The 16,289-nt window shown below is 40.8% G+C and overlaps 1 protein-coding gene across 4 annotated transcripts in view; it reads right to left on the reverse strand.

Moving 5' to 3' along the window:
- FAR2 (fatty acyl-CoA reductase 2) overlaps positions 1-16,289 on the reverse strand; it is a 205,132-nt gene that overhangs the window by 136,842 nt on the left and 52,001 nt on the right. The gene's annotated exons all lie outside the window — the stretch shown is intronic.

A 16,289-nucleotide genomic window follows, 5' to 3' on the forward strand; every position in this document is an offset into this window, starting at 1 on the left:
GCAGCCATGGGCAGCTACCTGGCTTTCTGCCCCCCTCCCAGGCACTCTTCTATTTCCATTCTCCTCGCAGCCCTGTCTGTGCACCTGGGACAGCCCCCCGAAAGCAGGTAAACGGCCATATTATAGAGTGATTAATGAAGGGGAAATGCCTTGTTAGGTTGTGTTATGATAACTAATGTTAATTATTGCAGTAATTGTGTTCATTTTAATGGAATTTGGTGGTGTTTTAGCATAAATGAGGGTAAATTTTGGGGCTCAGGAACGCATACAATTTTTTCACATTGAAATTAATGGTAATTATGTTTTCAACTTACGAGAATTCACCCTAAGAGGGGTTTTTCAGGAACGAATTACCCTCGTAAGGCGGGGAAACACTGTACTCATGGGAGTTCTGTTTGGATGACTCATGTCTCCATTGTCTCAAACGGGCTGGGCTTCCTGGATAAGCCTCATCTCAGTCTTGGGAATCCCACGATGCACCATGATTTTCTCACTAGAATTGCTGCATTGCAGCATAAGATTACCATGAGCATGGTGCTTCATGAGAGAAGTAGCCAGGGAGCACACACAGGTGAACGGGGAAAGAGGCATCTGAAGTACAGCTCCCACATGACACCATTGAGCAGACCAATGGACTTAGTTTAATGACAAAATGACTCAAAGTAATATGCAGCAGCATCCCCCTGCTCCCCAAACTGATTTGAAATCTTGTTTTCAAAGAAACTTCCACAGTTTGACTCCTCATCCTAATTTGGGACAGAAATAAATACTGAAATAATCAGACTTTCTACAGAATGGAAATTCCAATTTTCAATTAGCTTCATCTTTCCTTGCTTAGTAGTACTGCATACATTCAGTTATTTTCATCCTTCCTCATAGATCTATCCCTCCAAAATAACCATATTGGTTTTTGACACACTGGCTAATAATTTTCTCAGCCTAACAGCGGCTCATCCCTTAAATCCTGGAGGGCTGCAGCTAGCCAGCCTTAAGTACTAATCAGGCACACCTGGGTTGGATTTGGGGCTTCCTAATATAGACTAGCAGAAAGATGAAGGGTGTGGCTGACAGAACGAAGAAGCTGGGGCCAGCAGGCTGAGCTCCAACCACAAAGGGCTGGGCCTGCCAGCTTCACATAGAGCAGACTGGAACACAGGAAGAGCTCTGGGTGTGGCAGAAGAACCCAAGCTGAGTACAAATTTTGTGTTACGGTGTTAGACTTCTCTGGGTTGCTCCCTGAGGGTAGTCTGAACCATGCTTTTTTTCTAGTTTCAACCAGTCCTGTGTAGAAGTGCTGTTAGCTACAAGAATGATTGTGTGGAATAAGTATGGGACCTGCCAAAGAGGGTTAATACTAGCAGAGTGCTTCCAAAATAGCCCCTGGTCATGAGAGGGCATTCAGTGGGTACCCTACCACACATATGCTAAGATACCCAGGTGTGGACATGCTAGCTAGACAATAAATATTCACATAAAGAAAGGGACCGTTGCCTTCCAGACTGGAACATAAAGGCTATGTCTACACTAGCCCCAGAACTTTGAAAGGGGCATGATAATGATTCTAATCAAAAGATGCTAATGAGGTGCTGCCATGAATATGTAGTGCCTCATTAGCATAATGGCGGCCGCAGCACTTTGAAAATGCTGCTTTCGATTGCACGCAGCTCATCTACACACAGTCCTTTTTGAAAGGACCCTGCACACTTCAAAATCCCCTTTTTCCTATAACCAAGTAGGACACCAATCATATAACCAAATAGGAATACGGGGATTTCAAAACACGAAGGATCCTTTTGAAAGGACTCCATGTAGACAAGCTGCGGGCGATTGAAAGTGGCCCTTCCGAAGTGCTGCGGCTGCCACTATGCTAATGAGGCACTCCATATGCATGTCAGTGCCTCATTAGCATCTTTCAATTAGGTTCATTATCATGCCCCTTTTGAAGTTCTGGCGTTAGCGTAGACATCGCCAAAATGAGAATGTAACTGGCTTTCTAGCTATCACACAACGTAGAAGTTTCTTCATTACAGTCTTTGCTGTCATACACAGGACTCTGAGTACTACTTGTTTCCAGTTTTTAACTCCCTAATGCTGAATGTGTATGTTCTGGGTTGACTTGATGTCTGATACGCCTTATCTTGTTCCTTCCTTAGAAGAAGTTTGGCAGATAAAATAAAAAAAGAACAAGTTAAAAATTACTTAGAAAAGTTAGGTGTCTGCAAGTCACCAGGGCCTGATGAAATGCATCCTAGAATACTCAAGGAGCTGATAGAGGAGGTATCTGAATCTTTAGCTATCATCTTTGAAAAGTCCTGGAAGTCCAGGGAGATTCCAGAAGACTGGAAAAGGGCAAATACAGTGCCTATCTATAAAAAGGGGAATAAGAGAAATCCAGGGAATTACAGTTCAACTTCTGTGCCAGGAAAGATAATGGATAAGGTAATTACGGAATTCATCTGCAAACATCTGGAAGAAGATAGGTAACAGCCAGCATAGATTTGTAAAGAACAAATCATGCTAAACCAATTTGACAACTTACTTTGATAGGACAGCAAGCCTTATGGATAAGGGAGAAGTGATAGATCTGGTATACGGTAAACCTTCGCAATGCACGATTTTGAGTTGCACTTAAGCATTATCGTAAATTAAGCACAACTCAAAAATCCCATTCCCCTGGCCCTGGCTCAACACCCCAGCCCTGCACAGTCCCAGTTCAACCCACCCACTGCCCCAGTTCAAACTCACCACCTGAGCACAATTCTGGCTGACTTCTCCTGTGCATGACCCCAGTTCAATCCCCTATGCCCTAGTTCAAACCCCTCGCCAGCTCACTGCCTAAGCGTGGCTTTGGCTCACCACTCCCGTGCATGGCTCTGGCTCCACTCCCCGCCCCAAGGCCCCAATTCAAACACCTCCCCCCGCCCCGACACACGGCTCCAGCTCAAATCCACCCCCACTACACCTACTGCAGCCTTAACCCACCCCAGGCTTAACCCCCCTGACCCACTCCCATGGTTCCAACCCACTGCCAGGCTTAACCCTCCCTAGATGCGCCCCCACCAGCCCCAGGACTTACCTTCCTGCTGCTTCCCCAGCTGCAGAACATGCATTCCACTGGGGAAAAAAGCCATCCCCCCACATACAGGAAATTCAAGTTATACTAGGGTGAGTGGGAATACAACCCTCGTGTAACTTGAGGGACTGCTGTACCTAGATTTTAGTAAGGCATTTGATATGTTCTCGCATGATCTTATCAATAAACTGAGCAAATACAACTTAGTGGGGCTACTAGAAGGCGGGTGCAAAAGTGGCTGAATAACTACTCTCAGTTATTAACGGTTCACAATCATGCTCGAAGAACACAACAAGTGTTGGTCTGCAGGAGTCTCTTTTGGGACCAGTTCTGTTCAATATCTTCATTAATGATTTAGATATTGGCATAGAGAGTATGCGTAGTAAATCTGCAAATGATACAAAGCTGGGAGGGACTACATTTGCTTTGGAGGACAGGGTCAGAATCAAAATGATCTGGACAAATTGAAGAAATGGCCTGTGGTAAATAAGATGAAGTTTAATAGGGGCAAAATGCAAAGTACTCCACTTAAGAAGGATCAATCAGCTTCATTCATACAAATAGGAAGCAACTGTCTAGGAAGGAGTACTACAGAAAGGGATTTAGGGATCATAGTGGACCACAGGCTAAATGCGAGTCAAAAGTGTGATGCTGTTGCAAAAAAAGCAAACATGATTCTGAGATGCATTAACAGAACTGTTGTGAGTAAGACCCATGAAGTCATCCTCCTGATCCACTACTCTGTGCTGATTAGGCTTCAAATGTGGATCCCACATTTCACAAGGGATGAGGAGAAGGTCCAGAGAGCAACAAGAATGTTTAAAGGTCTGGAGAACACGAGCTATAAGGGAAGACTGGAAGAACTGGGCTTGTTTAGTTTAGAAAAGAGAAGACTGAGAGGGGACATGATAGCGGTTCACAAGAACCTAAAAGAGAGTGTTACAAGGAAGAGGGAGAAAAATTGTTCTTCTTAGCCCCTGAGGGCAGAACAAGGATCAAAGGGCTGAAACTGCAGCAAGGGAGGTTTAGGTTGGACATTTGGAAAAACTTGCTAACTGTTAGGGTGGTTAAACACTGGAATGAATTGCCTAGGGAGGTTGTGGAATCTCCAATCACTGGAGATATTTAAGAGCAAGTTAGACAGATATCTATCAAGGATGGTAGATGGTACTTGAGACCCCATGAGGGCAGGGGATTGGACTTGATTACCTTTTGAGGTCCCTCTCAGTTCTCGTGTTCTGATTCTATGATTTCCAGTCTTAACATCAGTTCCTTACCTGCCCATATGCCTAAACTCTTCTGGGTAACTTTATGGAAAGTAGACATATTTTAGGTTAGTCATAAAATCCACATCTTGGTATTTCTCTCTGGGTGCACTGATGCTGCAGAAGATACGCCTAAAGAAAATGATATGAAACAGTGAAGTATAGGACTGTATATATTTCAAGGGGGAGAGGGATTCTGCTGACACATCTTTAACTCACAAAAGCAAAACGAACCAGTTACCAAAACCCCAAAATGAAACTTTGCTGAAATCCACAGAGCTTTTCATTTTGAATAAGCAACCCAAATTTTCAGCAGCCATCTCAAAACATTCCAGTGCTTCCTATATACATTTATTTTAATTTTAATTAGTGTTCATCTCTCCATTACATTTTTTCTGGTCCCTTAATAAAGATAGTTAGATAAACCCCTGAGTTAAAATGTTGAGTTCTCATTTAATGCACAATAGCCAGAAGTACACAAATAAAGTCTCCCTTGTCCTTTTTTGTCCCCTTTTTCTTGTTTCCCAGACCCCTTCTGTCTTTCGGTTTCTACCACCTTCCTTCAAACGTACATCATAACTACTCATGTGTTAGGCCCCAATAAATATTTTACTCTGCAAACAAACATGACAAGAAAAATATTGGCAAATAATGTCCAACAAAATGATTAGCTCAGGTTTTCTACATTCTGAATTTGAGTAAGGACAAAACAAAAATGTAACTTATCAAAAAGTGTCATTTTTTCAGTTTGGTTGCAACTACTTGATAAACTTGAGCTGAGTTTGTGAATCATTTCAGTCAACCCAAACTGCATTTACATGTGAATAAACTATTTGCCAGAAACATTTTGCCCATCTCCAGGTGGTATAGGATTGGGTAGACTGATGCTAAAAGAAATGGAATTTGTATCAAGTCTCTGACAAACACTTGGGCTGGTTCTCTAACATTTTTTACCTTGTGTAGCCACTTACACAAGTTCAAAGCAAAGATGAGGCAGATGCCAAATTAGAATGGTAACCCAATGGCACACTCTGATTGGCAGTTCCATCCAGCTTCTGCCTGAGGTGAGAATGAGAAAAACTCATCTCATCAGACTCAGATAACTCCTTCCCTCATCCCACAGACTCTGCCAGTTGATGGACAAAGGAGACACAATCATGGCTCCTCCTGCTCCCTGCCTATTTGGTCACGGGACGGGAACTTGTAACCTTTTGGCGCTAGCTCTTTTCCCCATTGCTGACATTCTGGGAGTAGGGATATTCCACAACAACTAAGAGGAACCAGACAGTAAATTTGAAACAGAAAGAGGCTGAATGTAGACCAAAGTGCACAGCAAGTACACGTGTCCGAGTGCCCTATGCTTTCCACCTGTGCACTCTCCTTGAGCAGGAGTCGTGAATTCGTGACTAGATCTTCTACCTACTGTCATGTCCACCACACAAGTGCTGAAAGCAGATCATGCCAGACTGGGAAACAGAGTATCATACGTCAGCTTGAGCAACCCTGCTTGGGCACCTACCAGATTCAAGTAAGGGAATCCAGCAGTTGCATCTCTACATGCCTTAAGTCCCAAAAGTCTGAATGGATTCTAAATACTGTCTCTCTCAGAACCTCCAAACACAATGGCAGAAAAGCTGCATTTCACCCAGGAGCTAAGAACCACACAATCCCCTGCCCAGCCCCTAGAACTAATGACAACCCTCTCTTGCCTCATATCTTAAACACACCTTCTCCCTGAACAGCATCTGAAGGTGAGATTTTTCTAGCACGCTTTTCAAAGGGACATGCGAGAGTCATAGTATAACTCAAAACACACATACAGTCAATTATTGCACAAGATTCTAGATCAGGCGCGTCCAACCAGCGGCCCACGGGCCACATGTGGCCCTGGACAGCTAGTAATGCGGCCCCACAAGATCGTAAACTTTTAACATTATTATGTGATTTATATACATTAACTATATTATATATTTTATATGCGGCCTAAGACAATTCCTCTTCACTCAATGCGGCCCAGGCAAGCCAAAAGGTTGGACACCCATGTTCTAGATCATTGCTCTTTACAGACAAAGCACAGATTATAATGAAAACAAGAAACATCCTGATGGCAATGACCTTCACTCTGCCTCACCCTTCTGTTGTAAGTTCTTATGTTCAGGAGACTCATAAGCCCTGCCTACCCATCCATTGCCTGCAGTAGCTTTGTTTTGCCTGAGAGGGTGAAAATAGCCAAGGATCCTGAAGAAATGCATGTTTGTCTTCTGGATTTGCTGCCTCCAGGTGACCCCAGACCCCGAAAGTTGCCTTTTTGACCAGGCAACTACTCAAGTGACAAACCAGTTCTCCTAGCTGGGAGCTAGCATATGGTCTAGGATGTTTTTATCTGAACAGAGGATCATCCTGATTTAATGACCCTCTACGACCAGGGTCACTGACCTACATAATAACCCTGAAAATTCTGGTCCAACATAGAGGTAAAAGCAGAACAAAAGACTGTTGTACCATGGTGCATGTTTTTAATAACTATTTGAGATAGTCTGATGACAGGTTCAAATGTGATTATTTAATCAAAGAGTATTAATCAAACATTAATACATCTCCACACAGAATACAGAGTGAACCTATGCACCCACTGATGAAGAGAGTCATTTTCTCCCTTCCTCAGCAGCTGACTGAAAGCTGATCATGTTCATTATCAATCTAATTGTCCAACCCTCTTTTTATTTATAGTTTCTGAAATAAAACCTCCTTTTCTGTAGGGAAAAATGGTTTTCCCCAATTAATTTCACAGTGTTCTGTTCTGACATTTTCATTTTACCCAATTACTTACAACATTCCATGGTACATTTGGGTTATATGATCACCAAACTGAAAGGAATGTTAATCCTTCGTTAATGTTGGTTTAACAAAAATCACCCTGAAAATATTTTGGTTTTCATTGGTTTTCAGCAACTTGAAAGTTTGTTTGTTCGTTTGCTTTAAAGAAAAGAAAAATAAATTTGTCCAGTTGAAAAAGATGTTTCTCGGCCCTATGAAAGATAGAAAGAGGTACCTGCTAACCAATCCCAGGAATGTGGAAATGTCTGTGGTTTTTTTTTTTTTTTAATATACATTTGGCCCTATCTTCCTGCTGACTGTCACGATATTCAGCACTCTTCATTACTCTTCACTTTCAAGTTGCCTGCAGATTTACTTCCCTCCTGCCTAACATTCTTTCCCCTTGCTCTGTAATATTACCCTTTTAAAAGAGAATAAAGCAGCAGCTTTCCCTTTACAGGCTACTGATGGCAGCTGCAAAGTGCTTCAAACAAATGCTGCTTCCTCAGCCATTAGCTTGACCTCAGGACTTTTTTTTTTTTAAGCAGAAAGAAGGGATGCCACTTTAACAGCCCAGTAACATAGGAAACCTAACTGATGGGAGAAAATCCCAACTTTAAGATCTTTAGCAAGATAAAAGTTTGCTGAAACTAGTACTATTGTAAAACCTGTAATAAACTCTGGAAGCTAAGTTCCAGGGCTGCAGGAAAGCTATCATCACCACTGAATATTAGTCAAGCCAACTTTTCAATTAATTCACTCTGAAGCTCAGAAATGGATCTTAGTTGTGCCCTCAACACAGTGTGCAATAAGACTGAGTTAAGAAGTGGTTCTACATAATTCTACACCTTCATTTTCCTCTGCCCTCTCGCTTCTTTTTCACATATGCTCAATACTTTAACCTTTCCCCACTTATCTACCTGTCTCCAGTATCTACAAAGATACCTGTAATCAAGGTTATTGATGACACCTCTTATAATATGGTCTGAAGTCCTAGGACATATCACAACAGTTAGCTATCCCTAGTTATCTTCTAATCATGTTCCTTGTTACATAGATGCATACTGAGAAATATACTATAATAATAAATTTACACATTTCTGATTGTTTTTGCCTAAGGTCATCCCTGTAGAGAACTAAAGATTCTTCACTGCACAGTTCTGTTCTGAACTTGGGCTCTACTATCTCTTCCCAGACGCCCATTATGGATGTCTGCATGCAGCTTACTCTGGAATACACCGTCAGCCAACGTAGTTGTTTTTGGACATGGCAATTACCTTCTTCAATGTTATGAAAACACCCCACTTGTCAATGACTCAGTTAAATTCAGGGCTGCAACAGGGAGGCTGACACCACTTCAGAAGATTCTAGATTCCCTGTCTGAAGCTGTTAGGCAGCTACATAAGAGAAATAAGTTGCTAAAACCAAGGGAAAAACAGGAAGATTAGTTTATGGAAACAAAATTGGACTTTAGCCCATTTGGCTTGATCAGACCCACACCTCGTGCTGATGCTAACACTTAAATATATTAAGCCAAGAATCATTTGCATTACAATATTTGTGAATAAATTTTATCTGGACCAAGGCAGGCAAATAGAAGCTCTACCCACTCCCAATTTATATCCTTCCAGGTGAAGATGGTTTGTTTATACATGGAGGAAAGAACCATATGTAACACACACCTACGAAGTGTGGTTCACTAACCCAAGTAATGGCAATAGGACCACTCAGACAGCCTGAGCTGACAGCCAGCTAGCTTTCAAGCTCAAACTGTAGGGATTCATGCACTAAACTCCAGAGGTCCCAGGTTGGAGTCCGCCTGTTGATCCTTACACAAAAACACAGGATCAAATCAGTGTTTCTTCAATCAAACCTCTCACATGAGGATGAATGTGCATTTAGGGCCAGGGAACTTAGGTTCTTCTGCTTTACCTTAAATGTTAGATATTGTTATGTTGGGAGATTATTTAAAAAAGATTTCACAATAGTTATTTGTCTTGAAATATTGAAGGACAATATAGATTAACCTGAGGCCAGTTCTGACAAGAAATGTGAATTCCCCGAGCTCCCCTGTAAACTGAATGACTGCACAGAAGTGCTTGAGACAGTCCAAGTTGTAAGCATGAAAATATGAAGTATTTATGACACAATCTTGCCTGTTTCCAGGTGCATTATGATGGGTGAGGAGCTAACAAAATGTGCATTGTAATTAGCCAACTAAATACATTGCTCAATATTATTGATAATTAAAATATATTAATATTTTATACATTTCATCCTCTTATTACAGAAACTTAAAGCAGCTTAAAATTCTCAAAATCCCCATAAATATAATGCCTAAATTTATAATCCTGCATGAAGATAATGTATGATTTTGGTGAGGTTACACAGTTTCCAGAAGTATTGCAATAAATATAATTCAGGTGTCCCAAAACCCAGTCACCTCCTCTGGGTGTTTCGGGGGCAGAACAGGTGCTGACTAAGAAAGGTGTTTGGGGATATGCCATTCTTTGTGCTCCCCCTCCTTGTTCCTTCACAGAGAGAAGACATGTTTGGACTTTGTATCCAATCATTGTGGTGAAATACCTTTTCCAGTGTAACAGCACTGTTACTTCATGACTGGAAAAGGTGCCTTCCTCACTCTTCACCAGGGTGGATGAAAATCAATTATTTAAAAAATAAATAAGTAAAAATCAGACTTATTTAAATCGGATTTTTTTTATTTTTTTATCAAAATATTTATAAAATATTACATTTTTCATTTTAAAATAAGTTACAATTAAACCTCATCACAAACATGCTACACCTACACTTACAGTCTCATTAAAATGAATTAATGGCTCTAGTCTGTACAGCCTAACTGCCAACTCTAGCTTCTTGAAAGTTCTGGGCTTTCAGTATCGGTTCCTCAGCAAACTGGATAGGACTGTTATTTAGGTGGTGGTGAAGTTTGGCCAAGCACAGCAAAAGAGTTTGTTGAGACATTGTCTTAAGACTGAGAAACAATAGATAGGAAAGGAGAGAGGCAGCACAGAATGAACAGTAATAGACTGGAAAGAAAGAGAAAATATTCAGCAGATACCCACAGCTTCCTATACTCCTCCTACGCTTTTGCCAGAGAAAAACCGCCATACCTCTGGGCATTAGATAGCCTATATGGGAATAATATGAATAAATTCATTGCCTCAGTAAAAACAGAAAATATGTGAAGCAGTGCAAGAAGCAGATGCAGGGCCTAGTTGCAAGAATAAGGAAAACTGCTTATTGGGAAAAATTATGTAGATGAAGATGTGAACATGTCTGAAGAACAATGTGGATCAACTGCTTAGTAATGTAAACATTGAATTTGCAATACATCATTGTTCAAGACTCCCTATGCCTTTTACTATAAGTGTGATTTAACAAGTAAATTCCCAAGTTGTTTGCTGCATTGGACGTAGCTATAAAGAGTTTATTTTATCTATTCCTTACGGCTTCTTTAAATAGGTCACTAAGTTTAGAATCTATCCAATGGAGAAAACTGCAGTAAGAGAAATCTAGAGTTGCCAGTTGCACTAAGTGTCATGTACTTATTTTGTATGGCATAATACAATCTCCTCATTTTGGAGCGTCATGGTCATAGACCATAATGCTGATGCCATAACTCTAGTCCCGATTTTACTTCGGCATAACTCAGCTTTCCCAAGGAAACCCCATTATATACTTGTTTTCTCAAAAAAAAAAAAAAAAAGTGCCAGTGAGTTCAATGGGGTTTACTCTAAAATTAATTGCACAGTAAGTACAATACGTCTTAGCTTTTTTGGTAACTTGGAATCAAATCTACATCCTTGCTGGGGGGGATGATTAACTGAATAATAAATTGAGAAGAACAACTATTCAAAATCAATTTTGAATTTTTTTCCAGATATCACTGAAGTGTAAGAGACAGACTGTCTATTTGCAATAACCTCAGAGCCACTTGTTGGGACTTTCGGCCACAGTCCTGCAGCCAAACATATTTCAGACAACAAAGTATCAGTAGCAAGCAAAAGGTTTTAATCTTCCAGCAAAGCCACCATCATAGGTGGGGTTTGTATTCAGAACCACTAAATCCCAGCAAGACACCACGGATGAAGAGATTCACTGGTTGATTTATGCCAAAAATTCTCCTTTTCACAGTAACAATAAATACCTTCATTGACATGGTTCACTCCTTATGACCGGGCTACTCTCTACCTGGTATAGCACAAACACTGGAGGAAAAAGTTGTTAGCTACAGTGTATGAGAAGGATCTTGATAATGGGCAAGACATATTGAGGGTAAATTTGTCAATTTAAGCCTTAATGCACCAAGATCCAATAATATGTGCCTGCATAAGATTGGATTGCATATATTTCAGAAATAAATACACCATGAAATGCCCACAGCAGAGAAGTTTTAAAAGAAATGGCAGTGAAAGCTGTGCAAAACTATGAACAAAAATTCAACTGTCACCTATGCAGTTTTTTTCACAGACAATGCGGCAAACATGGAAAAGATGAGAAGATACACAGAAGATAAAAACAGAAGGCTGTTCTCAGTAGCGACTGATGGCAGAACAAGGAGCAATAGTCTGCAGTTACAGAGGGAGAGGTGTAGTATGGATATTATGAAAAACTATTTCACCAGGAGGGTGGTGAAGCATTGGAATGCTTTACCTACACAGGTGGTGGAATCTCCATCCCTAGAGATCTTTAAGTCCTGGCTTGACAAAGTCCTAGCTGGGATGATTTAGTCAGGGTTGATCCTGCTTTAGACAGGGGCTGGACTAGATGACCTCCTAATGTCCCTTCCAGCCCTAGGATTCTATGATTCTAAGCATGCACCTTAGTAAGTGCCCACTTAATGCGTCTTTTAGCCAAAGACTTAAGTACATCTTCTCCAGAAATAAGAAAATGTTGTTCAAGTCACAAAATACATCTTTAACACCCATTTTGCTTCAGCTTCACTGAAGAGAGCAGGAGGATCCAAATGAATTCTCCCTTATAACGCTTGATGGAGTTCTGTGATTGGTTCTTTTGAATAATTTATTAAGAATTGGCCTATTCTCAGGAAACATTGTGAAGAAAACCATGATTAAACAGATGGAAGTATCTTATTCTAAGTATCTAACATTGGATTAAAGAGGACTATAGAGGATGTGCTCAATATACCGAAGCCCATTATCCAAAGTCTTAAGCTTCAGGGTAATTGCTGCAGCATTGCTGATGCTATCAAAATTTGGAAGGCAGTGAAAGACATCGACAAAAGAAATACCGCACCAGAAAGTTGGACTGCCGGCAACAAACATGCAAATGGGTCCAACACTGATCCCACCTCATTTGCTTGCAAACGCTCTTAACTCCACATATAAAGGTAGATGCTTAGTTTCTGAATATGGTGCTACAGTCATGACATGGGCATATTGAAACCACTCTTCAGTTATGCCAGTCATAATAAATTTCAGGGCTTGAGCGAAACCATTTAACCAGTACACATTTACTGATCTTTTTGAACATATGAACTCCCCTGAATTGGTGAAAATCATTAGTGAGGCACCTCGAAACAGAGTTCCTATAGCTGCTAAGCTGGCTTTTCACAGCAGTAGCTTCTGCTGCCGGCGCAGAGAGAAGATTTTTATCCTTTGGTTTTATTCACTCAAAGCTAAGAAATCAAATGGTAGTTGAAAAAGCAGGAAAACTTGTATTTCTGTATCAGTCTGTGAATCAAGATAACGAATGTATGGTGGGGAAGATGAGATCTAGTTGTAGAAGTTTCAAGGACACTGTCCATTTAGTGTTGTGAGGACTAGTCAGTTAATACAATCTGAAAATTGAAAAAAAGAAAAAGTTTAAAGGCAGCTGCCGGCTAGCAACACAGGAGACTGTTGCAATTGCAAATATGAAACATTTATGTAAGATTTAGCTTAATAAAACATTACTGCTATTGTGCTTGTGATTTAGTTCTGACAATTTTAATGTACTGTTGCTGTGTATGCAGCTTGAGACAGATAATGAGGGTTGTGTATTACTTCCCAAATTAATAAAAATCAAGTTATTTTAAAAAACCACAAAGTTATTTAAAAAAAAAACCACATATATATCTCATAGAGCTGGAAGGGGCCTTGAGACGTCAACAAGTCCAGTCCTCTGCCCTCACAGCAGGAACTATCACCATCCCTGAGAAATTTTTTTTAAAATCTATTTGCCCCAGACCCCTAAATGGCCCTGTCAAGAATTGAGCTCACAACCCTGAGTTTACAAGGCCAATGTTCCAACCACTGAGGCTGTGTCTACACTAGCACAAGTCTTTGACCATGCAAATGGCCATTTCGAAGATTACTAATGAGATGATGAAATGCATATTCAGGACCTCATTAGCATGCCACCTGCCACAGCTTTTCGAAATTGCCACGTTTCACTCCTGCGCAGCTCGTCCAGGCGGGGGTCCATTTTGGAAGGACCCTGCCAACTTCAAAATCCCCTATCTGCTGAATTCCTTCCAGCTCTATGAGATATGTAGGTATATCTATGAGGGTATACTTTGTGACTTTTTAAAATAAATTCATTTTTATTAATTTAGGAAGTAATAATAGGAATAAGGGGATTTTGAAGTCGGCAGGGTCCTTTCAAAAAGGACCCCCATCTGGATGAGCCATGCAGGAGCAAAACGCAGCAATTTCGAAGAGCCATGGCTGGCGGCATGCTAATGAGACACTGAATATGCATTTCAGTGCCTCATTAGTAATCTTCAAAATGGCCACTTGCATGGCTATTTCGAAAATTTGTGCTAGTGTAGATGTAGCCTGTGTGTTGTAAAATGCTGTATTATTTAAGAAATACATGAAGTAGTATCAGTGGGAAACTTATATAAATAATTTTTCTTGGGGAATTAAACTGATTTAAATCTATTCCTTCAACTGCCTTGATTTAAAAGTAATTCAGGCTGCAGAGAGCATGTGCCTCTTAGAGCATCCCACTGCAGAAAAATAGTTCCATCAGGGAGAAGCAGTATATAAAAATCTGCAAAACACATGCAAAGTCAATTCCTTTGTTGTTGCCAACCTGCAACAGATAATTTGAAATGAAAATCTCTCCTTATGTTCTTAGAGAAAACAAATGGGAGAGTGTGAGCATGTGATGGAGCTGTTAAAGACCAAAGAAGTGTTGGATTGCAGCCCAAAGGCAATTAATCACAGACAAGATCCTCTCTAGAACAGAAATGAATGGAAATGAAAGAACAGGTGAAATGTTTGCAAAGTCATATATAGATAGCCTGAATCCCTAATGTAAAATGACAGCTGTATATGGGTGCACAGGAGACAAAGGTGGCTGTAGAATGAGCTCTCAGACAACAAAGAAGCTGCAAATTAGTCAGCTTTAATTTAATATTAATGTAAGTCTCACAGTTTTAGGGGTTTGCTGCTGTTACTCCTGTTATCAGTAAAAACAGCTTAGTCAGGATGGGCTTCCATCCTGACTTGCAATACTCTGGATTGCTGGTTGGACCAGACCTCATTTCTTCAGGTCTAAGTGTGTCTACCTGAGCCAGTCAACTCTGACTTTCCTACTCTTTAAACTTGTTCAGACTTCCAGGGTAAGAATATGAGATTGTGGCCAGAACCTGATCAAGGCTGCTTCCCACAGCAGTGCTGAACGTCTGCTTTCTTATTGGACTACATATACCGCAACTGTTTAATCCGTAAAAAGTCATCCACTAGAAATGAATATGGGCTAGCCTGAAGAATCACAGCTCTACCTAGCTTACAACTACTCTGGGTTGCCATCTCTGGGCAATCACAAGTACAGCCCCTACACAGAACCTGCTACCTGTATCTGTGACCTGTCTCTCTGGTCCTGGCATTAGTTAAATAATCTTAAGGATGAACTCCTCTGAAGATATGGCTTCCAGACAAGAACTTTACATATGGATTTGCTGAAGTTACATGTGGAAAAGTAGTGGGCTGTATATTCCTGTTACTCTTGCTGTGGAAGAGGAGTAGTTGAAGTTTCCACAGCTACCAGGTACACAACTAGAACTCAAAGAGCATATTCCCCGCCCCCACACCCCACCAGAAAAAAAAAAAATCCTCAATTCCTGGATACAAACTGGATAGCAAGTGCAGGGTGCACAGCACATGGGATGCTCTGAATGTACAGTGTATAGCTAGGTTCTGGAATGCCATTTTTGCAGCTGTTCTATTGGCCCATGTACCACAGCCAGAGAGCACTATCCACCTAAACTCATGCATCAAAAATATTATTTCTTCAACTGTCTGTATGCTGGCAGACTACCGGGTACTCTTCAGCATTTCATAAGCAAAGGCTAAGTAGGTTTGACTGAGCTTAGCAACGGCACAAAAAGATTATCCACATATCCAATTACATCTTGTCAGTATCAATTGAGAAATAATGCATTTTAGCTCTCCTTACGCAAAAGAATATAGGGCATGGTAAACAGCTATAGGAGGTATTTTCTTCAAATGATTTATATTGTCATTCATGTCTGTTGATTACCAGGAGGCAGGCTATTTCAGTAAAATGTGAGCAGTGTTTCTAAGTGACAGCAAGAAAAGAGGTTCACACAGAAGTAAAGTGTCATACCATCAAGTACTTTACGCAGATGCAGAGGAGTTTATCATGTTAGAGAACAAACTTGATACTCACGAGTGATACTCAACTTTTAATTTTTCTTGTTGTGATGTGGCAGGCAAATACCACACTGGATTAGGGTAAGAGGAATTAACACTCTGTGACATCTACCCTATGAACTAGGGGTGTGAAATCCCAGCTCAGAATAGCATATTTGTATTAAATCTTGTCAAGAAGATGGGCTAAAAATAGCAGCATAGCCACAGTAACACAGGCAGCAGTGCACAGAGGTATGGGATAGCTGCGCCCAGCACAAACCTACCTTAAACCTGTGTGTATGTTCTCATGTCCTTGCTACTGAATGTGCTATCACAACTATACTAGTAGTTTTAGAGCTTTCATTGAGCTAGGGCTCATGTGGGTAGTCTCTATGAGCTCAGAATCACATCTCAGTCACAGTGTAGATGTAACCTATGTCTGTGTTGCTGGCCCCACTGCACAACCAAGAGGGCAGGAAGTAAAAGGGAGAAAAGCAGGTTTCAGAA

The sequence above is a fragment of the Carettochelys insculpta genome, chromosome 1, assembly GCF_033958435.1.
Source record: "Carettochelys insculpta isolate YL-2023 chromosome 1, ASM3395843v1, whole genome shotgun sequence".
In the NCBI taxonomy this organism is placed as follows: domain Eukaryota; kingdom Metazoa; phylum Chordata; order Testudines; family Carettochelyidae; genus Carettochelys; species Carettochelys insculpta.